This window comes from Mustela nivalis (assembly GCF_964662115.1).
Source record: "Mustela nivalis genome assembly, chromosome: 4".
Taxonomy (NCBI): Eukaryota; Metazoa; Chordata; class Mammalia; order Carnivora; family Mustelidae; genus Mustela; species Mustela nivalis.
This window is the reverse complement of record NC_139023.1, coordinates 126722182-126746489: the sequence shown is the minus strand read 5'-3', so window position 1 is coordinate 126746489 and position 24308 is coordinate 126722182. Positions and strand designations below refer to the sequence as shown.

At 36.5% G+C, this 24308-nt stretch overlaps 1 protein-coding gene across 6 annotated transcripts in view; it reads right to left on the bottom strand.

Moving 5' to 3' along the window:
- Positions 1-1331: 1331 nt before the first annotated feature.
- TMEM144 (transmembrane protein 144) overlaps positions 1332-24308 on the bottom strand; it is an 82509-nt gene continuing 59532 nt past the window's right edge. For 2 of the 6 annotated variants that reach the window (XR_014310951.1, XR_014310955.1), the window contains exons 14-17: positions 21596-21684; positions 14545-14619; positions 7544-7678; positions 1339-2120 (exon numbers count right to left, since the gene is read on the bottom strand). The gene's annotated coding sequence lies outside the window, so the exon portion shown is untranslated. Of the gene's footprint in view, positions 2121-7543; positions 7679-9907; positions 9972-12814; positions 14620-21595; positions 21685-24308 lie in introns of those variants that run through there. The other 4 variants (XR_014310954.1, XR_014310952.1, XR_014310953.1 and 1 more) reach the window with 4 other exon arrangements.

Here is a 24308-nt window from a genome sequence, read left to right as displayed (position 1 = left end):
CTCTAACCTACTCATTTTGAAAGCCTGATGGAAATTAAATTACATACGTTTTGTTGTTTGAAATACCTTTTTTCACCTCAGTAACTCAGGCTATATTGAATAAATCAAAATTCATAGAAATAAAACAATTGATGAAAATATTTAAAATGAAAATATAGCAATGACACATACTGTTACTGAGAAAACACTTAAAGATGTCAGGTTATTACTGAAGCAATGCATAAAATTTTTAGTAAATTTGGTCTTAGAATAATAAAAAGGAATGACACACAATATTCTCATATTCAAAGCTTCAAAAGGATTTTAAAGGAAATTTTTGATGTCATTAAAGTTTAAAATGCAGACTTCCTTTTAGCCTTACGTCTCCCCTCAAATACTGAGCATGAATTTGTCTTTAGTTTCTTGCCAGAGGACAACTTCTTATCTTCCAACTTGCTTCAACTTCAACTTAATTATTGCCAGATATAATGGAGCACAACTTATTATCCACAGTAATGTCCATTTTTTCGCAGTGTTTCTATACTGTGAACTGATAGTTCTAATGGCTTGTCTAAATGTTGACATACAACCTGCTTTGTGTTCAAACTCCTGAGAACAATTTCAAAAAATATCAGAATTCATCCCACATAACAATGTTTTTTTCCAAAATTCTAGAAACAGAGCTACTTCTGTGAACGGTTTGGTATTTATCATCAGAGATGTTTTGCGGAAAGAAAATTACTTGGATTGGTTATAATCACACACAGTTAAAAGAAAAATGATCTTTCTTTCCACAATAAAAGACAATCATGTTTTGCTGAAATGAACACTATACATAATAATGAATTATAGATTGGTAAGCCATAGTTCTAGAAAAATACGGAAAAGTATAGAAAAATTATCATGCAGGGAATGTTGCGTGATAGCCTCTCCAAAGTCTAATTCACTCCTAACGAAAGCTGTATTAATTCTTTCATACCAATGCAATGCTGCAAATCAAGATTCAACAGTGTGTGGCTCTCAGCCCTACTCAAGAGATGCTCTTATCTGGCGTCAACCATCAGGACTCGGGGAGAGAAGGGAAAGAAAGATAACATGCAGGACTATAATCATGAAGAGTATGTGGTGAAGGTAAGAAAGAATATAGAACCTAGAGGAGTTGGTTAGAATGTTCTTGAAGTTGCTTGAGGTGTCACAGAGTGGCATGAATGGCATTGAATTCTTGTCCACAAATTAATTTGTACTTTTCTAACTTACAAAAATTAATGTGTTTCCAAATATGTTTAATAGTGTCTGAGAACATTCATAGATAAAAATACAAATGCTAAGAAAAAGCGCACTTACACTTTTCAAAAATCAACAAATGTTTATTAGGTATCTGTTATATTCTGGTGATTTAAAAACAAGCATACGAAAAATGCAGGTGTCTAGACGGCGGCTGCCATGTTTGAACTTAATTTGTACTGTGAGGGAAGTAACAGATTAGCGGAATGAATGAAGCATTGCTGGGAGAGCAGTTAATTCCTCTGTAGTGCCTAGGTAAAGTTTTCTTCAGAAAAAATACCTCTATTTGAAATGATTTGAAATGGTCTTTGAAGACTGAATCAAGTTATGCAAAATAGCGAAGGAGCTACAGCAGTTAAGAATAGTCTGTTGGTGTTGAAATACTGTTTTTCTTTTTACCCACAGAATCTGCAAGGTAATATCATCAGGGACACCTATTCAAATCCTTTAACTATTTAATTCAATGAATATCCTGTTTTATTGTCTTTTAAATGTTTCTTCATAATAGTCGAAATGTTTTCAGGCAGTTTCTTAAAGTTTGCTCATGATCAGGTCCTATAAAAAACAGAATCTACCATGACATCATCAGAAAATGTGTCCACTGTTGCTATCACCTTCTTATTACATCCACTTTGCACTGCTTGCAGGAAATGGATGCACTCTACATTTTGGTTGTCAATAGTGAAAATAAATCTCTAAAATATGCTGTTATATCAAGTAAGTCCCAGTCAAGTTTGTGATCTCTCCAGTCGAATGTTCTGCCCCGAAATCCTTGAATGTCTTGACATTGCAGCAGGCCAGTAAGGACTTTCTGTGCAAAACACTGGAATGGGGCTGTTGGTAGATAATGCCAGTATCTATAAAAAGTGGAGGAAAAAGTTAGAATGTAGTGACCTATGCAAAACATGCTTGGTCATTTTAATAATACCAGGAAGAAACTAATTATTTTTCTTGAAATTTCATGGCTATCTTGGGTGGTAAGGGCTCTCTTTTATAGCCCAAGTAGCTTTGGTTTCCAGTGCAAAAGCTTGTATATGTGAATCAAACCATATTTTTAGAACCATTTTAGTACTATTTTCTATATCATATGCTACCCTCAAATAGTGATGGTGCAAAGTTCAGTCACTGAAAATTACACATGTTCACGGAGCATGAATAAAGAGTATTACCACAATATACATTTCCATTTTATATATTCATATCTATCTCTATATTATCTACCTGTTTCTCCATCAAAGATATATGATGCGCTTTTAATTTCTGTATTTATTCATATTGTGCACTTCTAGATCAAAGTAGATTATTATTACTTAGAGCAATAATTGCATCAGTTCCCCTGGCACCAGTTCTTGCCCTTTCTCTAGCAATGTGAGGAGGACCCCATGGGCAGACCAGTGTGTGCAAAGGGATTTTTTGGTCATTACAGGAAGGGACCCTCAAAACTGGGAGCCTAGGCACTTATACAGGGGAAGTACAGTCTCTGAAGAGACAAAGAGAAACCCCATCTCCCTATGTAAATAAATTCCATTTGGGAAGAAAAGAAAAGGTCTCTGGGTTCTTGCCTATGGAAATCTAAATAATTGTCTCCAGAGGGAAGATAAACATTTTAGAGTTTTTACTCCAGGATTTTAAAAGTGTCTAAATGAAAATTTGGCTTTTTTTTTTTTTCCAGAGAATCATTAAGCTAGATATTTAGACATTTCCCTCACTTACAAGTAGCCTCAAAAGTCGCCCACCTAAGGAGAATAATGTCTAGTTTCCTTTCATAATGAGTATCTCTAGTGACAACGTGAGGAAAGACTTCACACTTCTGTAGGTGTAAATGGTTTCCCTGCTGGCGATTCCCATTTGTCTGGTTCCACTAAGGTCACCTATTTGCTACTAATCCCTAGCATGGATGCTTCAAATTGTGCAGGTTTGGACCTACTGAGTCTATCCTCTGCACCCTGGCTTAATGTAGTCTGTCCATGGCCTGGGGCATTGGCCCCTTAAATACCTCAGTGGGAGGCTGTAGCCTACCCAGTCTAGAGCCCTCCCAGCTCCTCTCAAAGCTCTCGCTTCTTCTTCTTCTTCTATTTTTTTTTTTTTAAGATTTTATTTATTTATCTGACAGATCACAAGTAGGCAGAGAGGCAGGCAGAGAGGGAGGGAGAAGCAGGCTCCCCGCTGAGCAGAGAGCCTGATGCGGGGCTTGATCCCAGGACCTTCAGATCATGACCTGAGCTGAAGGCAGAGGCTTTAACCCACTGAGACACCCAGGCGCCCCATTCGCTTCTTTTTTTGAGGCTTATTCCTCTGTTGATGGATTTGTGGTCTTCTGTTCACAAGAGTTTCTTGCCTGTCTACCAGCCATTGGGCTTCTCATTAGTTAATCAATACATCAAAGACTAAAAGAAGAAAATGTTCTCACTTAAAATACAGAAGCAGTTAAGAGGCATGTTTTATGTGCAGGAGCTTGTGGTCAAACAGCTGTACAAATGAGCAGAAAGAAATGTAATGGAGACCACTATTCATCACTGTTGCGAAGAATGTCTCCAGAGGAAAATGGTAAGTAGTTTCTACCTGTGATCTTGAAATATTAAAAATGTGTTTCTCTTTGTGCCTCATCCTTTCCATATCCCATTTTGTCTCTCTCTTTTTAACATAAGTAGTGAAGGAGAAGAAACAAACTGCTAAACAAATACTATGAATATAGCTGCTCTTGATTTCTTTCCTGCTCTTCCTCTAAAACAAAACTTTTTTGAAAATACTCTTCTCCAAGTTCCTAAACCTATCATCAGTGAAACTACAGGTATCCTCAACTTTTTGAAAGTTCATGTTTCCCTATGTCACTTTTATAAAAGACCTAGATGGCAAACCTGTTTTTGGCAACCAAAAGAAATCCAGGGAAATTTTAACTTTTACAAAAAAGAAAAAAAAAAAAAGGAAAAACAGCATTTTGTGTGGATTTTGCTCCACCTTGTAGAGGCAACATGTGCCTGGAGCAGCAAGGGGGGGGCCCCCCCTACCAAGCTCCTTGCTTAGGAACGACACGCAGCCTCTCAGCATCAAGCTGCCAGAGCTCTGAATCGTGTCTGTGAACATCCGTGCTTTATCTCAATTTTATTTTGTCCATTTGTTAGTAAGATATGTTCTAAGGTATCTGAAAAGCTTAAGAATGGTAGTTTTTTGGGTCTGGGAGTGCTCAAACACTTTTCCTATAAATTGATGGTGATTTCTTCTTCACTTTATGCCATTTTAATTTTTGGAAGTTTTCATTGGAACGTTCTACTTTCACATAGTAGGAAAGACCTGCATTTTATTTTATTTTTAAATTTAGTTATTTAAAAGTTTTTATTTATTTATTAGAAAAAGAGAGACAGCACTGCAGAGTAAGCACAAGTTGGGCAGAAGGGCAGAGGGAGAGGGAGAAGTAAGCTCCCCCCTGCTCACCATGGCGTGCCATCCCAGAATGCCAGGATCATGACCTGAGTCAAGGCAGGCGCTTAATCCACTGATTAAGCCACCCAGGCGCCCAGAGAGACCTGTGTTTTAATATGCTGTTAACACTGAGGAGGTTTGCCTGATAGGATGATTGAGTAGCAGCTGCAAAGCAGTTTGGGTAGTTTTAGTTTTAACTAATATCATTTGAGAGAATATAATGAGATGGCAGAAAACTGAGATGGCAGATAAAATTTGACTTTATTTCTTTGATGTAGAGTATGTTTATAAATAAAGATGAACTCATGATGAGGAAAAATTTTTTAAAAACCCTAGCATTTATCAAATACTTACTAAATACCAGGTGGTATGAGGTAGGTATTATACTTAATGCTCGACCATGAACTGAGGAATGCACAAAAAACAATAAAGGGAGAGAAAGAAGACCATCTCTTGAGAGTTTATCTACAAAATCAGAAAAAGTGCCCTAAAAAGAAAGAAGAGCACTAGGCCTAGAAGACTCCTTTATAAAAAAAAAAAAACTGAAGGTTAATATGCCTTTCTTTCTTTTTTTTTTTTTTAAAGTTTTTATTTTATTTGACAGAGAACACAAGTAGGCAGAGAAGCAGGCAGAGAGAGAGAGAAGGAGGCAGGCTCCCTGCTGAGCAGAGAGCCCCATGTGGGCCTCAGTCCCAGGACCCTGGGATCATGACCTGAGGGGAAGGCAGAGGCTTTAACCCACTGAGCCACCCAGGTGCCCCTCATATGCCTTTCTTCATGTACTGTATCAATCAAAAGGTAAACTGATTAGTAATGGAGACTTAGGGGCGTGTCTTTGGTTCAGGTGAGGATCCCAGGGTCCTGGGATCCAGATGCGTTGCATTCTCTGCTGAGTAGGGAGCCTACTTCTCCCTCTCTTGATTGTGCACACACACGCTCTCTGTCAAATAAATAAAAACTTTGAAAAGCAAAAAAAGTGATGGAGACTTGGGGAAAAAACAAAAAGTGGAGGCCAATTTTGAGAACGCCCATCTAGGAATGAATCAGGAGCCCTCTGGACTGGAATAGTATGACAACATGACAAATACAGCTATAGGGGAGAAAAGATGTTTCCTAGACCCTCTTGGGTTCTATGTCTAAGCCTCTCATTAAACTGACAAATGACAGACTAGTAGTAGAAAAGCATACCCATTTTATTTGATGTTAATATTTGTACATGTACACAGAGCTTTCATAGCTAAGAAATGAGGACTCAAAGAAGCAGATGGGCCTGAGAGCTTATATACCATTTTAACAAAGAGCAATATCTTGGGGAGATGTGGCAAGACAAAGAGAAAAGGTGTGTGCACTAGGGTGGTACTGTGGGAAAGTGCCTGGCAGGTATAGGGGAAGACTAAAGGAAGGTAAGCGTTACTTTATAGGCTTGTTTGTATAGATGTTAATTTTGGTGTTAACTCCTCCTCTCTGGTGATGAGAATTGATAAGAATATTCTCTTTTGGGAGAGGAAATACTTTCCACAGGAAATTTATGTCCCACTTTTTAGGTAGAAAGGAGATATCAGAGAACCTTTTTTGCATCTGCTTTTCTTCAATTGCCTTAGGCTCAAAATAATATACCCAAGTGGCATTTTGGGGGTGGTATGTCGATCACAGACATATGGTGGAGAAAGATATGCCAGCTATGTTGTATGCCTAAATCAAACAACCAACCCACTTTCCTCATTCTGATTCCTCATTCAGCAAGAAACTTTCTGTTCAGTTGACTTTCCATGTAGCGTACTTCCAGGGATGGAATGCACCAGAGGGTTCACGTGGCAGAGGCTCTCATTAAAACTAAAGTACAACAAGGTATACTTGTCTCTTCTGTGTAGGTAGGTTGACTCAGAATTGCTGAGGCCAGTCTGTCTAAGGTCCTGACGACTTTTAGTTTCTGTGCTTTCAGGACTGAAATCCAGACTCCATTGGTCCTGAGACCAATGCCATTTGTGGACACCTACAAGGTGGGGCAACTCGCTAGCATTGACCCAATGACACCCTCTTTCTACTATTTCATTCATTCTTTGAACTTCTGTAGGAACGATATTCTCCATTTTACAAATGAAGAAGAAACTGAAACTTAAAAGCTATAGTATGATACGATTTACCCAGGTGATAAGTGGTAGGACTGGGATTTAACCCAAGTGTATAAAGTGTCAGAGCCTATTCTTATCAGTCATTATATCATGTACCCTTATAAGCAGTCCTGAGGTATCTAGAAGCAATAAGCAACTAAATCACTACAAATTATTATTCCATGTTCAACTTTGTCATACATGATTGTTGACCTTTCATATAGTATAAGGAAAACTCAGTTGCTATGTATTATGAAACAAATAAAAGTAAATATCCATCAGAGACATAAAAATACTAAACAATATAAACACATGTGCATGATTTCATATCTACTTCTGTTTTACATATGCAGCAAAGATAATCAGAATAACTATTAATTTGACTACTACTTACATTTATATTTTCTAGGATAATGATGAAAGCAAAGCCTGTCTCTTAAGTATACTTGATTAGAACAGTATAGAACACAATAGTATAGAACAGTATAGAACATAAAAATGAGCACTTAATGTTACAGTACATTAGTTTACACGATAATTCTTCCCTTTGCTTTACTTCCCTAGTTCCTCCAAATAGCAATGTGCCAGACAGGGATAATTTTTATTAAAATGTTTATTTTATATTATGAAAACAATTCTAAGTTGTGAAATAAAAGGTTTATCTCTTGTTAGAGGCATTTCAGGCAATAGCATACTTGGTTTCATTAAGTATAATACATACTATGTTCCCCCGGTGATTTTATACCCACAGGCAATATAAGGGAGTGGATGGATTAAAATCAAGGATTTCGGAGCTAGACTAGCTGGGCTTGAACCCTGGCTCTGGCACGTATTAGCTCTATGTTCCTAGGCCTGCTGACCTCTTTGTGACTCAGCTGTTTAACCTGTAAAATGGAGGAAAAATTGATAGTAGCTATATTATAGGCTTATTGTGGGGATATGTGTTATTATATAAAAGCATTTGGCACACAGACTGGTACATGGGAAATATGCAAGGGTAACATGACCACTTGAATTGAAAAACCCAAGGCACATGCACCCTCATGTTTACAGCAGCATTATCAACAATGGAAATTGTGGAAAGAGCCCAAATGTCCATTGACTGATGGATGGATAAAGAAAAGGTGAGATTACACACACACACACACACACACACACACACACACACACTTATTTATTTATTTCTCAGCCATCAGAAAGAATGAAATCTTGCCATCTGCAACAACATGGGTGGAAACAGAAGTATAGTGCTAAGTGAAATAATGTAGTTGGAAAGCCAAATACCATACCACTTCACTCACAAGTGGAATTTAAAAAGCAAAACTGATGAACATAGGGGAAGGGAAGGAACAATAAAATAGGATAGAAACAGGAAGGGAGACAGACCATAACAGACTTAACTATAGAGAATAAACTGAGAGCTCCTGGAGGGGAGGGTGTTGGGAGCCTTGGGCTAAATGGGTGATGGGCATTAAGGAGAGCACTTGATGGGGTGAGCATTGGGTGTTGTGTGTGGGTGACGAATCACTGGATTCTACTCTTGAAACCCATGCTGCACTCTATATCAACCAACTTGAATTTAAATAATTAAAAAAGAAAACCCTGCAGAAATGTATTGAGCATATATACTGAGCTTGCCTCACACTATGCACTTTTCCCCTTGATCTTGCTTTTGTCCCTCGTGCTTATGGATTTAGTAGGTCAAGTATGAACCCTAGGCTGACCCATTCCCTGAGATGAGTAAGTTGTTTAGACCTGTGATGTCAAATATGATCATCATCAGCCCCATATGGCTATTAAAATTAAAATTTACATTAACTGAAATAAAATAAAATTGAAAAATTCTGTTTCTTAGTCACACTAACCACATTTCAAAGGCTCTATATTCACATGTGGCTAGTGGTTACCATACTGGATGATGCAGATACAGAACATTTCTAACTTTGCAGGAAGTTCTATTGCATAGCACTGAGGGAGAGTTTGGTAATGTGCTATCTTTCTCGTAGCTAATATAAATAGCTTCTAAATTACAAATGAGATATATTCTGAAAGTTCATTTGCAAGTTGGTGGGGACTTTGAATAAAACTCCCTGTGGACCAATTACACTAATATTACAGAAACAGAAATCATATGAAGAGACAAATGGCTAAAAATCACAAGACAATGTTCAAACGTATTTGAAATGGAAATGCAACAATGAGCTTAGTTTTGATTATCTGACTGGAAAGATTAAAATAAGGGTCAGGTACAATGCTGGTCAGTGTGCAGTAAGGCAAATGCACATAGGTACATTTTTGGTAGAACTTCTCTTTAAAACGATTTGGCAATACATATTAAAAGTCTTAAAATTGTTTATACTCTTTGGCCCTGTAATTTGCCTTCCAACATTTTAATATAAGAAAATAGAGATGCTTATATGATTCAGTACAAAGGTGCTCATAACAGTATTAACTGTAGTAATAAATGGAAACAACCAATTGGGAGAGGGTTAGCTCAGTTATGACTTTGACATGTTGGAACACTATATTAATTAAAATGTTTTTGTGGCATATTTGACAATATAGGAAATATTCTTGTAGAAATAAATGAGAAAATGATATTTAATACTGTATAGTATGATCTAATAATTAATATATCTTTGGGAAGCACTTGAAAATTAACTAACATATTAACAGTAGTTAATCTAAGTTTTATGGGATGGTGTGGGAATTTTTATACTCTCTATTTTCGAGTTGTCTACAGTGTATATGTGTTCCTTCTTTAGAAAAAAAAATGCAAGAGTACCTCAAAACTATTTAGGGTGAATTATTGGTAGTGAATCTAATAGTACTATAAATATAACAATCAAATTACAACAGTCAATAATAACTGGACACATCATCTGTACTTTGTCCTGTGTAAGATGCTTAGGTTAAAAATCAGAACTGAGCAATGAATAAAATTAATGGAGCATGAAAAATTAATCTGATAAGGGTTTTCAAATGAGATGTAGACACATCCTCCTAGGTTATGCTGTGGAAACAAATGCACCCCAAATCATAGTTACTTACAACAAAGATTTATTTCTGTTTATGCTACATGTCCCTTTTAGGCTGGCTGTAGCTGTGATCCATGTCCTCTTCCCTTGAGGACTAAGGCTGAAGAAGGAGTCCCCATATGGAACATTGCTGATCTTCCTGGCATAGGGAAAAAAAGAGAAGGTGGAAGCACTAACGGCCTTGAAGCTTCTGCTCTGACAAGAGCTTCACTTCAATTACATTTCATTGGCCAATGCAGGTCACATGGTTAAACTACCTGTCAGTGGAGTAGGAAGTATAATATTTCTACAGGAGGCACCAGAAGTGGAAGTTATTGGATACTTTGATATTATCACATTCAGCCAGACTCACTTAGATGTGAGGACTTAAATTCTATAGATAAGGCTCAGGAAGCTGTACTTTTAACAGTGATCTTTAAAATTTTGATGAGTCCAGTGAGGGGACCCCATGTGTGGGAATAAATAAATTAGAATATACAAAAAATTATTTATTACAATCAATGGAAATCATGGGATGAAAGTAGAGTTATTGTAAGTCCTGACTTGCTAAGGCTTATGAATTGGCCCAATATACTTATCAAAAATTCCCTCTCTATACTCCAACTTTATGTGATACAACAATATGGCCATCCAAAGAGTAGGCCATTCTTTCCTGAAATAAGGAAGACATATATATAGCCTCTCCATCTTCCTTTCACATTTGCCTAGCTCAGTATATTCAATGTTTCCCTAGACCAAGCATATAAACAATATCTCTTTGGGTCCAATGGGTGGTATTTCAGAGAAACTCTAGCTATGATATCCCTTACAATTTACTGACACATGATTCCTAGGAGTCTTCAGAAATAGCTTATATATCCTCAAAAAAACAGTTCTCTTTGTCCTTTTAATATTATGGTCAATTGTATTACTGAGAAAATAATTTGCTGGATTTCCCTACTGAACCACTTTCTACCCTGCTACTCTACCAGACACTCAGCTGTCTCTGCTGAGTGAATATACTTTTTACCCTGTTGATACCAGGTTTGGCCAGGACACTGGCATTGACCAGGGAAAAGTGAATGTGAGTCGAAGTAATGGTGACACTTCAGAAATTTTAGGCCCCATCATGTGGTTCTGCTTTCTCCCTTTTCTCTCTTCCAGGAGAATGGAAGGCTCCAGATGGAAGCTACTTCTTCAGCCTTGGTCCTGGAATGAAGACATTGTCTCCAGAGCTTAAAGCAAGACAGGGACCCTGCTGTGGGAGCCACTGTGGTTCTGGGATTGTTTGTGGAGATGCAGCATGACTTAATCTAATCTGCATGATACAGTTCTTGGAGCTTCCCACTTTCTTTTCTGTTCTGGCTCTCTCTCAGGGTCAGTTTCTGATGCCAGGAAGCCACATATGCTTCTGAAGAGCCATTGATATGTTGGATTAGCAGATGCTGCAACATTGGACATAGTGATCACAATACCAAAATGTTTGCCTCATATCTTCTGGGCCAGAGGTACTTCTGTTATAAAAGCTGAGCTGTAGTGGATACATGCTATTTTTGTTTGATATGCCTCTTCCCTCCAGGTCTTTTTCTCTCTTCATTCATGTTCTATTAGGGGTGCCACTCACAGATTCCTTCCTCCTTACTTGGGAATAAACAGTCCACCCACTCATGGTAGTCCATGCCCCCAGTCTAGTGATTGCTCCAAGGGTAAGCATGTGCCTGGTGTTCTCTTTTGGGACTCTCCATTTTCTAGCTGACATGGAAGGCGTTTTTCTTAAGAGATGTTAGAGCAGGAATGGCAGGTAGCTGGAGCTGCTTGTGGAGGTTCCCTACCATGTAGAGATAGCCTATGTAAGAATAAGGAAAGCAGAAGCAAGCAAGGATATGTGGGGCTGAATGAGAGTCCTAGAAAACGTAGGGGAGCAGAGGGACACAAGAACAAGATGGGACGAGGGACAGAGACTGAGAACCCTCCCATTCTCAAGTCATGCTTGAATACCATTACACTTACTCTCTCTTTATTTATCTAAATGGATAAATTTCTATTTATCTCAAGCTGGTTTATGTTGTTGTTTTTTTTCCTCTTGAAATAAAAAGACTTAACACATGAGCTGTGCTAGATGAAGCCAAGCAGAAGTTATCTTGTGGCTTCTGCTAAAATACTTTATTAGAAAGACCAAGAAGTAAGAGTGAGGGTAGCCACAGGAAAAGTTGGAAATGCCTCTGTTGGGGCCTCCTCTTTGCTGCAGAAGAGCAAGGAAAAGTGCAGAGGTGTCCTCTCTACTGGGTCAGATCTAGACTCAGCCCAGAGAAGCAGGCTGCTGAACAACGTTGGAGGAATAGAGATTAATAACCAGATGAAGAGCTATGAGCTACATGCTTTCTCTTTTGAGCCATGCCCAGCTGTTGCCGGGGGCATCTTCTTCCTCTGAACAGGAAGCAACAGAAGGTGAAAGGAGTTAACTCACTGGGACAGGAACACGGTAAACCTGAAAAATTCTGAAAGGAATTGCTGAAATTAAAGCTATAATTTTCTAGGTCCAGCCCCTTCCCCACAATATTCTTGAGCAAACTGCCTATCTAAATATAACAGCCTCATTAAAACCATGATATTTAGAAAGGTCTAACACGTGGCCTTTCCTTGGATAGTACAAAACATCAGAAAAGAAGTGTGGGAAGTAAATGACAAATGAAAAATACAGATAAGTAAAATGATTTCTCCAGTATGCAAGAGAATTAGACAATTCTTGGTTTCTAAATGTCATTTCCCAGTAAAAGGAACTAATCTTGTTGAAGAAAGGATTGATAATGGTTTGGGTGGGAAAAGTGCAGGGTGAATTAATGTACCAGAAAGCTAAGAAGTACACAAAGACTGATGGAGGGGGCACTGAGGAACCCTCCTTGCTGGCTGAACCGAACTATTAAAAACAATGACACTTGCAATAGATTTTGACCCATTGAACAACAACAACTAGTTTCCAAGCCCATAGAAAAAGAGAGAAAGGAGGGAGAAGAAAAAGTTTATTTTCACAGATGAATACTGGGTAGAAAATGTACAATTCATGATAAAATTACAAAATCACCTTTTTGCAGTCAATGATATAATTTATTCAGGCAGGGATCATCACTGGGTGCTATAGCCAATGTGTGAAAGGTAGGTGGGGAACAGGGTATTAACAAACTCTCAGAGTATTTTTTTTAACAATGTGTAAGTCTGATAGGAAACACTTTAATCAAATTATCAAACTCAGCACCTTTCTTGATATGATATAATGGGAAGTCTATCACATTAAGTATTGTAGTCTGACAAATAAATCTAAACTATAGCTATTCAAAAGGAAATGATCAGACAAATCAAGATTATAGACTATTTTATAAGACAACAGGCTGAGATTCTTTAATAAAAAAGTCAATATCATTAAAGATAAAAAGAGCTAGAACAGGGAATTGGTATAAATAAAAAGGCAGTAAAGGAACATGATAACTAAATTCAGTGTGTAAGTCTTGAATGGATCTGGATCAAAAAAGTGATAAGAAGCTATAAGGGACATTATTTTAACAATCAGCGTAATTTAAACATAGACTAAGTGTCAGATAGCTATTTCTGTGCAACAAGTTCAAATTCAGTGGCTTAAATAATTACTGTTTCTCAGGGTTCTGTGGATGGCTTGGGAGGTTCTTCTGTTGATATTGTTAGCACTCGCTCATACATCCGGAGGGAACTACTGGATGGCTGGGATCCTCTTTTCACAGGCTCTCTTACTTTTGAAGAGGGCCAGACCAGTGTCCTCAGTGGCACCAGCAGCCTTCCATGAGGACAGGCCCTGGTCAGCATATGCTTATCTAGTCTCTGTTTGCAATGGGCTCTTTTGTTAAAGTCTCAGAGGTTCACAGTGCCCATCAATGGAACAATCAACCACAGACGTCATATTAGATAATGGGTTTGGATCAATATTAAACTTTTTGGCTGTGTCAATAATATTGTGATCATGAAGCACAGTTTTCTAGTCTTCAGTAATAAAGGCTGAAGTTGTTAAAATAATGTGACATGATTTGTTACATGATTGGTGGAATCTACCTTTCGGAATTCTGGGGAGGGAGAGCAGGAGAGAGGGAAGAGAGAGCGACAGAGAGAGAGCGTACAAGTTAAGGGAGCAAAATGTTCACAATTATTAAAGTTGGATGAAGGGGATACAGGTATTTCTATTAGTATTCTTTCAAATCTTCAAACCTGAGTTTGTCGCACAAATTTTCAGTATGTTTGGTATTTTGCAAAATAAGACTGGGTTGAGTTCAAAAGAACCACAGTAAGCTTGTGAAGAGCACACGACTTGCGCCTCTCAGGTTCTTGATTCAGGAGCCCTGGGATCTGCCTGTGTGACAAGAACAGAGCTGACTCTGTTGGTTGCTGGTTCACACTTTTAGAGACAGTACACCACACCAAAAAGTGAAGAGGGACCCACACGCTTTGTAATTACAAGGACAGAGGGTCAGAAAATACAGATTAAACAGAAAAAGAAGGGGAAAGGGAAGTTACAAAAAATGAAAAAAATAACATAAAATAAGATGGAAGAAAGGAAACCAGACAGGATTTGTAGGGATAAAATGATACCTGACTCATATTGGGTCAAAAAGCAAAGCTCATTTATATTCTGTTCACAAGTGACTCATCTAAAGGTAGGTCAAAAAGTGCATTCAGAAGACACAGTGAAACTTTATAAAGATAAATTTTACCTTCTGTGACGAAGATCTAACTGGAATAAATTTTTCTGAACTAAATGGTATAACATCAGAATTCAAGAAGCAAACCTGTAAGAAACAGAAAAGGAAATGAATAGGAAAACAATCCTTTTAGGAAACATTAATGGACAGATTAGATTTTAAAAATAATTATTTGGTTTAAAGGATGCGAAAAGACAATAAATGGGGTTGATTTGATTTGTTTATGCAGAATTTAAATGCTTGAGAACAGCAATGAATTTTATTAACTAGAAAGAATATGGATTATATTAATTTTATGAAGAATAAAAATTACAAAAATAAAAATTTAAAAACTTTAGCCACTTGGAAATTCTAAGGATTTATTTATTTATTTGAGGGAAAGAGAGAGAGAGAGAGGGGATGATCAGGTGGTGGCGGGTGAGAGAATCTCAAGCAGACTCCCCACTGAGTGCAGAGCCGGGCACAGGGCTCCATCTCACCTAAGACCATGACCTGAACTGCAATCACGAGTTGGCGCTTAATGGACTGAGCCACCCAGGTGCCCCAACCATCTGGAAATTTTAAAATGCGATCTTAATTATTCTTGTGAAGAACATAATATTTTAACTGATTGTACAGGATGTCTAGAAAATGAAGATAAAAATTAGATATATCACAATTTAGGTGACTTGTCTAAAGCTATATTCAGAGAAAAATTAATAGGTGTAAATACTTATACTTTACTACAGCAGATAGAATAGCATATTGAATTAAAAACTTATCGCAGGGGCGCCTGGGTGGCTCAGTGGATTAAGCCTCTGCCTTTGGCTTGGGTCATGATCTCAGGATCCTGGGATGGAGCGCTCATCGGCTCTCTGCTCAGCGGGGAGCCTGCTTCCCTCTCTCTCTGCCTACTTGTGATTTCAGTCTGTCAAATAAATAAATAAAACCTTAAAAAAAAACCCAACTCAGATTAAAAATAGAGGATTAAAATGATTACAACAGAAATATAAAACACAAATCATAGAATGAATAAATAAAAGCAGTAACTGTTTTTCTTCCCCAAACTGGCATTTTAAACCAATAATAAAATATAAAACCATGCAGTAGCACAACCAAAACACTAAAAAATTTGAAAGCTGTAAATCACCCTGGAATTAAATTTACAGATTTAGATGGTATCCAATCAAAATACCAATAGATGGGGGCCCATGGGTGGCTCGGTTGGTTAAGTGACCAACTCTTGGGTTTGGCTCAGGTCATGATCTCAAGGTTGTGAGATTAAGCCTCATGCCAGGCTTCATGCTGGGCATGGAGCCTATTAAGATTCTCTTCCTCTCTGCTCCTTCCCTCCTCTAAAAAAAACTCCAAAACCACAAACAAACAAACAAAAGATGTATTTTTGCTGCTATTTGTTTGCTTATTAGACTTATTCTAAATTTAGCTTGAAATGTAAACATATAAGAATAACCAGAAATAACCTGAAAGGGAAGAGGAGTCACAGTGAATAAGTTAACCAGTTTTAAGATGTACTATTAAGACACAGTAAGTACAACTCTTTGTCCTAGCACAAAAAATGATTACATGATCTAGAGATTGACTCAAGTACCTATAGGAACTCAGCATACATTAAAAACATTTCATAACATTGAAGAAAAGCAGAATTATTCAACAATTGGTGCTGGGAAAGCTTAAGGGGTTTTTGGAAAAATTACCTAGGTAAATCTTCACCTCTTGCTCTAATATTAACTCCATATGAACTAACACTTTAAATATAAGACATGTAAATAAAAGTGTTAGGAAAAATTACAGTGATTGATAAAAATTATTTTGAGAGTGTGACCATAATCTGTTAAAAGGGAACACTTGATATGTTTTACCTTGTAAGAATTAAACATATGGGTGGTAATCATCAACAAAAGCAAAATGAAAAATAAGCTAAGAAAAGTATTTACCAAAAAGTACACTACAAGCAAAGAGTTTAATCCCCTTAATATACAAAAGGATCCTACGAATTATCATTTTACGTCCCCAAACTTCCTAGAAATAGTTGTCAAGAGATAGGAACAAGAAGAAATTTCCAGAGAAATGCAATACAAGGAGTTAGTAATACGTAGAAAGAAATGATCAATTCTGCTCACAAACCAATACATACCTAGACACACTTAGATGTTTAGATGCCATATTTAATCAAATCATATTGGTAAATAATTGAGAAACTGATAAAAATCACTTTGAGTACCCAGAGAAATCTGTTAGCAGGGTTAAAATACAATTACAACTTTTGCAGAGTATTACGGTGATAACTATCAAAATTTAAAATGTTTATCTATTTTATGATATCATAATTCTACTAGGAATATGACTTATAACATATACACAGAAATGCACAAAATATACATGCAAGTATATTAATAACAGCATTTTGTTTTTTAGTAACAGGTGTAAGAAATAATCTTTAAGACCGAGTGTGTGCCTGTATGTTTGTGTGTGTGTGAAAGATAGAAACTTGAGAGATTGGCAAAGAATGATAGAATGAATCAAGATGCTATTTAATTTTGTTTTATACTTTTGTCTTTTTCATTGTTTTAAAATAAACTCTTTTTATTGGTAAACCAATTTAAACAAAACCTATGTCTGTTTCAGTGATAATGTAGATGGGCATCATAAGTTATGATTTAAAAAAAAAAACCAAGTTCTTGTTCTTTAAGGAAATTTCTTTTAGTGTAGTTTAAACTCCAGCTAATGTGAATAACAATTTATATGTTGATGTGCTTTTCTCCCTCTTTCTCTTCCTTTCTCTTTCTCTCTCTTCCACAACTGAACTGCCTAAGGAAGGGCCATAAGAAAACCCTGTTGGATTCTGTGAGACTTTTCTGAAAAGTTCGCCTGACTGAATAGTTAAGTCAAACAGCTGGGGCTACAGAACCTAGTAAAACCACACAAAAGCTGAAGGAAATTACGTTGTCTTCCTTTGATTTATAATTTTGAAACATCTTTTCAGGAGGAGAAATCAGTTCCACAAAGCATTGAAGTTCAGAAATAATTAGGCATTCTGAATTTTTGCAACAGCCACAGAAAAGAGACCTGCATTTACATAAAATGGCGCATCACGTAGAGAAAGCCTGGTTTCTGCAGAGAATCCCTCCTACAAGAAAACATTTAATTCCAAGTTGCCTTCCGATTGGCTCCCCCAGACCCCACATAAAATGCACAAAAAATCTTTTGGAATATGTTATGAGATTTAGATTTTTACATATTTTCTTACCACTTATTTGAGAAATGTGTAACACTCCCATATTAAAATTGACAGCTCTATTACCAGGACAAAACATATATGTGATTTTGAATTTCAGACCTGAGGTCCTCAATAAGAAGCATCACAATTAAGATGATACCAGTGAAGAGACAGGATTTGAAATGACTTTTGTTGTGTAAATGAAGAGAAATGAAGAAGGATCTGGAAAATATCTCAGCTTATGATTTGAGTATTTTAGACACGTCCAACTTTCCTATCTCCATGGAATTTGCTTCTCGGTAATTTTCCACTAAGCATTTCAGAGCTGAAGCAAACAGGACTGTTTGGTACCCGACTTCACCTCAGACGTTTACCTTAGTAAGACATCATTTTGTACCCAGGAAATAGGAACTGAGGACACCCTTCCCCAAGCCACTCCACCCGGTGGTGGTAAGAAGCTGTAAGAATCCTTATTCAGAATCCATCCAATTACAGCAAATGATTACTTAATAGCCTATTGGGAAAACATTTCCGCCTCTGGGTTGCAAAAAGGTCTTCAAAAATAGCAGGGCAAATAGTCCCAGGTCTTTGTGACCTAAAATGTCTAATGAAGCTGAAGAAGAGTTATTAGAGCATCATAGAGAAACCTGAATCTATTCAGCCTAATGATGTAGTAATGATGTCTCTCTGTCATTAGGTCAGAGAATAATGTGACTGCTAGCTCAGTATTTATTCAACCACATTCACCACTGCGGGTAGCACTGGCTTTGAGAATTTTCCTATGCCCTGAAAGTTCTCAGGCAACACACTCTCCTGTTTACATAACTCTAAAAATGGATTTATTTTGTGATGTGTTCCACTGCTAGGAAATTTAAATGATAAAGACTAAGGTAAAAAAGTAATAAAAAACCAAGACGGAAAATCAGATGTCGTATTGACAATTCAACTGAATGTATGGTGTGAGATAGAAAGTAGGGTTTCTTAGTTCAGATTTTAAAAAATCCATAAATGACAAAATATAGGCATTTCAGAGGAGAGATGCAGGGGGGGAAAAAGAGAAAGGAAGTCCAAACTTTGTTTTAAAACATAAAGACTATCACAATTAAACCTACACTGTCCTCTGGTGGTCAAAATTGAAAATATATTTTTACAGAGAAATTGAATGATTATTTAATACACATTAATAACTAAAGGTGAGGCAACCAGATACTTCACTTTGAGTGAATATTTCACTAACCAACTCACTTGACTACAACATTTTTCCTAATTATTAAAGTTGTATGGCTTCTCTTTGGAGAGGTCATAATTATTCTAAACTTTCCCCTGTAATGCAGAGGCTATAAGTAGTAAGTTGTATTAGATTACACAGCCTATATACTTGGAATTTAGGTATTCATGTATATTACAATTTATGAAGAAATAATAGGAAAGAATGTTTTTCTAGATTTCTTAGACTACTTCATTTTAGGGAAGTAGGCTGTGACTTATTTAATGCCTTATTTTATCATGAACATTAAAATGAAAATTTTAGGAACACAGATACATACATGATTGTCAAAGAATATCAGGATATAGAATCTCACCCAGCAACCAAACCTAGTGCTTTTTGGCTACAGTATACAAACCTTGGACATATCTTAGAGTATGGTTCCTTAAGTAAAATAGATAAATAGATGAATTATTTGGAATATTAATTTTTCTATCTAGAGAAAATTAAAGCTTGCATTTTCTTGACTCTTTAGTTTTAACATCATCTTGTATAATTTCATACGAGAGCCAACAAAATTTTTTACTGCTGTATTCCTTGAGCCTCAAAACCCCCCTATCCCTAAAATGTATAAATAATTTTATTTGGTTCCTCTTTTTATTCTAATCATAAGACATGTTTTTAACTAAGGAAGATAGGACAGAATCTATGTTTTACTTTTGTTCTTTCAGATAATTAGAGGATTTAAAATTTACTGTTAACTTTGTATATTTTATCTACTGTATTAACTGGATGTGAGCTCTTATTAAAAAAGTCACACAGTGAAATTATAAATGGTCTTGAACTTTAGTATCTCAAATTTTCTCTTTCTCAAATAAACATCTTTCTTTTTTTTTCTTTTTTTGGGGGGGTTCTTTTTTATAAATTTAATTTAATTTTTTCCATTGTTCCAAGATTCATTGTTTGCACCACACCTAGTGCTCCATGCAATACGTGCCCTCCTTAGTACCCACCACCAGGCTCACCCAACATCTTTCAATATAAAGCCTAAATATGTGATAGAAGATAATTTTAGCACCAAACAAGGCCTTTGGGATTTGGCTTATTTTAATTCATTCAATAAATATTCATGGCGTACCTTTTTTTTTTTTTTTTTTTTTAAATATGGTGTTGGCTACCTAATTCAGTGAGGGAGAACTACAAATATAAATCAGAAACCTATCTTGAGATTAAGATGCCTGGAGCTTTGCGAAGAGACATGGAGGATGGAAGGAAAGTGAGACTGTAAAGAGAAGGTGAAGACATGCACTTGTATCACAGAAATGACAAGGAGTGTGCTTAAGCTGAAATAAAACTCCTTGAAGAGATGGGCAGATGGTAAACTAGAAGGAGGAGCATTTTTTTTTTTTTTCTTAATGTGGAAGGCATGCAAATCCAGAAGAAAACATTAGTATTTTAATAGATCAAAGGATTGTGGCACAAAATGTCAATTCATGGAAGAGAAAACTTTGACAGAAAAATGTTAAAACAAGTAATAAAAGAAAGGCAAATTAAGTAAATGACAGGCTATTTTTAGTCTACTTGATATTAACTTTAAAAAATGTTTTTAATTTTTTAATAGGGAAAATTTCAAACATACACAAATGTACAAAATGGTAACATAACACCACGCCAAGTACCCATCAACCGCTTTCTGTGACTTTCAGTGAACATCCAGCTTTGTTATTAAAAGACCAACCCACTTAACCCCACCCCTGTAGCCTTTTGTAACAAATCCCAGACCTCATTTGCTTTGGCTCAGAAGTAATTCTGTTTGAATTTCTAAGAAAGGACACTTTTAAAAAGTAACCAAAATACCATTATTCAAAATACCATACTTCAAGGTAATTTAGACAGTTTTAAAATTTTCAATTGCTTTATTCTTGAAATAAGGATTGAAATAAGGTCCACATACTGCTTTTGATTCACATGTCTATGAAGTTGTTTTAAATCTATAGATCCTTTTCTCTTTCTCTCTCTGAATGTCCACCTCCACACACATGCATACATATAAACAGCTGAATATATATTATATAGATGTAAAAAAATACGTATGTACACACACATGTGTATTTGCTGAAGGAATCAAGTCATCATCTGTCCCGTACAGTTTCCCACACTTGGTATTTTGCTGCTTTGATTCCTGTGGTGTCTTTAATATCTTCCTTCTTTCCCTATTTTGTGTATATTGGTAATTACAATTAGGGTTGAGACTCTGTTAGGTGGTTTGGGAGAGGGTTTAAGAAAGTGGAGTTTTGCTCTGGATTGGATGTTGTCAGGAAGTGGATAATTCCATGACTGGGTGTCTTTATAAATCTTGTCTAGGAGGGGGGAAGACTAGAGAGAGGCCAAAGCTGTCCGTTGGTAAAGCAGCCAGTCCCTCATTTCAACCAGAAGGGATATTTTTTGGCTCGAACAATATTTATGTTTTGTCTGTGTTGCGACATGATTGTGAGTTTTTCTCTTGATCCATTTGGTTACAGAGAGGCCTTGTCTGATGTTGTTCTGTGAATTTGTTTTCGTTCAACAGAAACCCAAGACCTGAGAGTACTGGACTCAGTTCCTGGCTATCAGGGTCGTTTTTCTCAGCGTTCACTCACCTCCACCCAGCAGCTTGTCTCCTCAGTATATGTCTAAAGGAAATGCCTGCATATATCCATAGAAAGTCTAGTGCAGGAATGTTCGTAGTCTAGGAACAGAAGAATCGGTAAGCAAATTGTGGCATATTCATAAAATGTGATGGATTACTACTCACTGACAAAGACAAACAACAAAATATCTAAGCCTCAGAAATATTATGCAGGGAGAAAATAACCAAACACTGAGAAACATTTTATGGTTTCACTATATATATTATATGGACAAGCAAGATTTATAGTGTGGAAGAACAGCTATTGCACAGAATGATGTGCGTGGGGAGGGGTAGAAGGCCTAGGCCTGGGGAATTGACCACAAAAGGAAATGAGGGAAATTTCTTGGGTGATAGAGCAAGACTTTATAACTTGATTTGTGTCGTGGCAGGTAACATGTTTAACTTTGTAAAAATTGATCAGGATGAGCATTTATTGTATATAAATTGTGCCTCAATAAAGTAAATGTCACATTCAATTACAATTTTTCTATTTATTGGACCATTATTGTCTCTTCAACTCTTGTTATCCATGTTCTATTAACAAGCAAACTTCATAAACTGCCTCACTGAAAATAATCCTCAAAGTTCCCCCAAAACCTCTTTGTCTTACTATATCATATTTTGAACCAAATATAGACATTGTTTTTGAAAATAGTCTTAACAGGTTTTTAACCTCAAAATTTATGGAATTTTATATATAATAAAACATTTTAGGTATTTTAAAAACTTATCATGAATGAATTGACCACCAAACTCATAATGTGTCCAGTCAAATAAATGACAACTTACTTTACTTTGTCTTTCAAGCGAAATATATCATGTTTCAATCGAGAAATACATTATGTATATGGAGAGGCTATATTGTTTCCTTCTTCAGGCTGTGTGTAATTTTTTAAAAAGTTCTCACTATATTTTTTATTAGGTTCCTTACTTTCCTGCTTCCAACACCTTTGCTTAATTTGACTTCAATATAAGCAAGTGAAATTCTAATTACTGTCAGATCAGGTATAACCCAGAGGAGAACTTCCCAAGAATTCTACGTTCTTCTGTGTGTTTATAATAAACATGTTTTTATAGTCTCAGATACATTATAAAACAATCTTCACAGAATAGTAATACCAAGCAGTGTACTTAAGGGTTTAAACTCAAATTCTTTTTATGGTTAAAGAGCTAATTACCACAAAATGCGTTACCATACTGGTGATAGTTAACTGTATGTGTCAACTTGACTGGGCCGCAGGGTGTCCAGGTGTTTAGTTAAACATGATTGTTGGTGTGTGTATGTGTGTGTTTCTGGAAGAGATTAACATTTGAATTGGTATACCAAGTAGAACAGATTGCCCTTCCCATGAGAGGCCTCATCCAATTCATTAAAGGCTGGATAAGAGTGAATTCACTGCCAGCCTGAATGTCTTTAAGCTGGAATGTGGATTTTCTCCTGCCTTTGGAGGACCTGGACTCAGAGCTGAATTTAAAGCATTGGCTACCCTGGTTCTTAGGCCTTAAATGGAGACAGCAGTTTCCACCATCAATGCTTCTCTTTCTCAGGTGTTTGACTTGGACTGTAACTATAGCTCTCCCAGGTCTCCAGAGTGCCAACTGCAGATCTTAAGAATTCTCAACCTCCATAATCATGTGAGTCAAGTATTAAAGATTACAGTAGCATCATGGTAAACAAGTGATAAATAGGTGACAACACACATATTAAAATCCTCTGGTCAATTTTATTTTTCACTTTCCTCAGGATGCTTAAAAAGATAGGAGTTTAACTGTTGTTTTCAACAAAAAGTGAGATACATTCCCTCAATGAAGACTTCAGTAGCTAAAAAACAACAGAGTTAGCTTTGGTGTCCTGTGTCTGCAAGAAGAATCTTCCTGTCAATATCAAGAAACTTAAAAAAAAATTCATATTCCTTTAGTCTAATTCTTTCAATATCAAGAAACTTAAAAAAAATTCATATTCCTTTAATCTAATTCTTGTCACAGCTTTTTCTATACAGAGATGTGTGCCTAAAACACTTTATGCAATATTCCAGGTGATTTGGTTCTTTTCTTTCTTAAAAATAAACAAATAAAAATAATCTGACATAATCTTTTATTTAATTAATTATTTTTTATTTTTTTATAAACATATAATGCATTTTTAGCCCCAGGGGTACAGGTCTGTGAATCGCCAGGTTTACACACTTCACAGCACTCACCATAGCACATACCCTCCCCAATGTCCATAACCCCACCCCCCTCTCTCGGGCTCCCTCCCCCCAGCAACCCTCAGTTTGTTTTGTGAGACTACGAGTCACTTATGGTTTGTCTCCCTCCCAATCCCATCTTGTTTCATTTATTCTTTTCCTACCCCCCAAACCTCCCACGTTGCATCTCCACTTCCTCCTATCAGGGAGATCATATGATAGTTGTCTTTCTCCGATTGACTTATTTTGCTAAACATAATACCCTCTAGTTCCATCCACGTTGTTGCATATGGCAAGATTTCATTTCTTTTGATGGCTACATAGTATTCCATTGTGTATATATACCACATCTTCTTTATCCATTCATCTGTTGATGGACATCTAGGTTCTTTCCATAGTTTGGCTATTGTGGACATTGCTGCTATAAACATTCGGATGCACGTGCCCCTTCGGATCACTATGTTTGTATCTTTAGGGTAAATACCCAGTAGT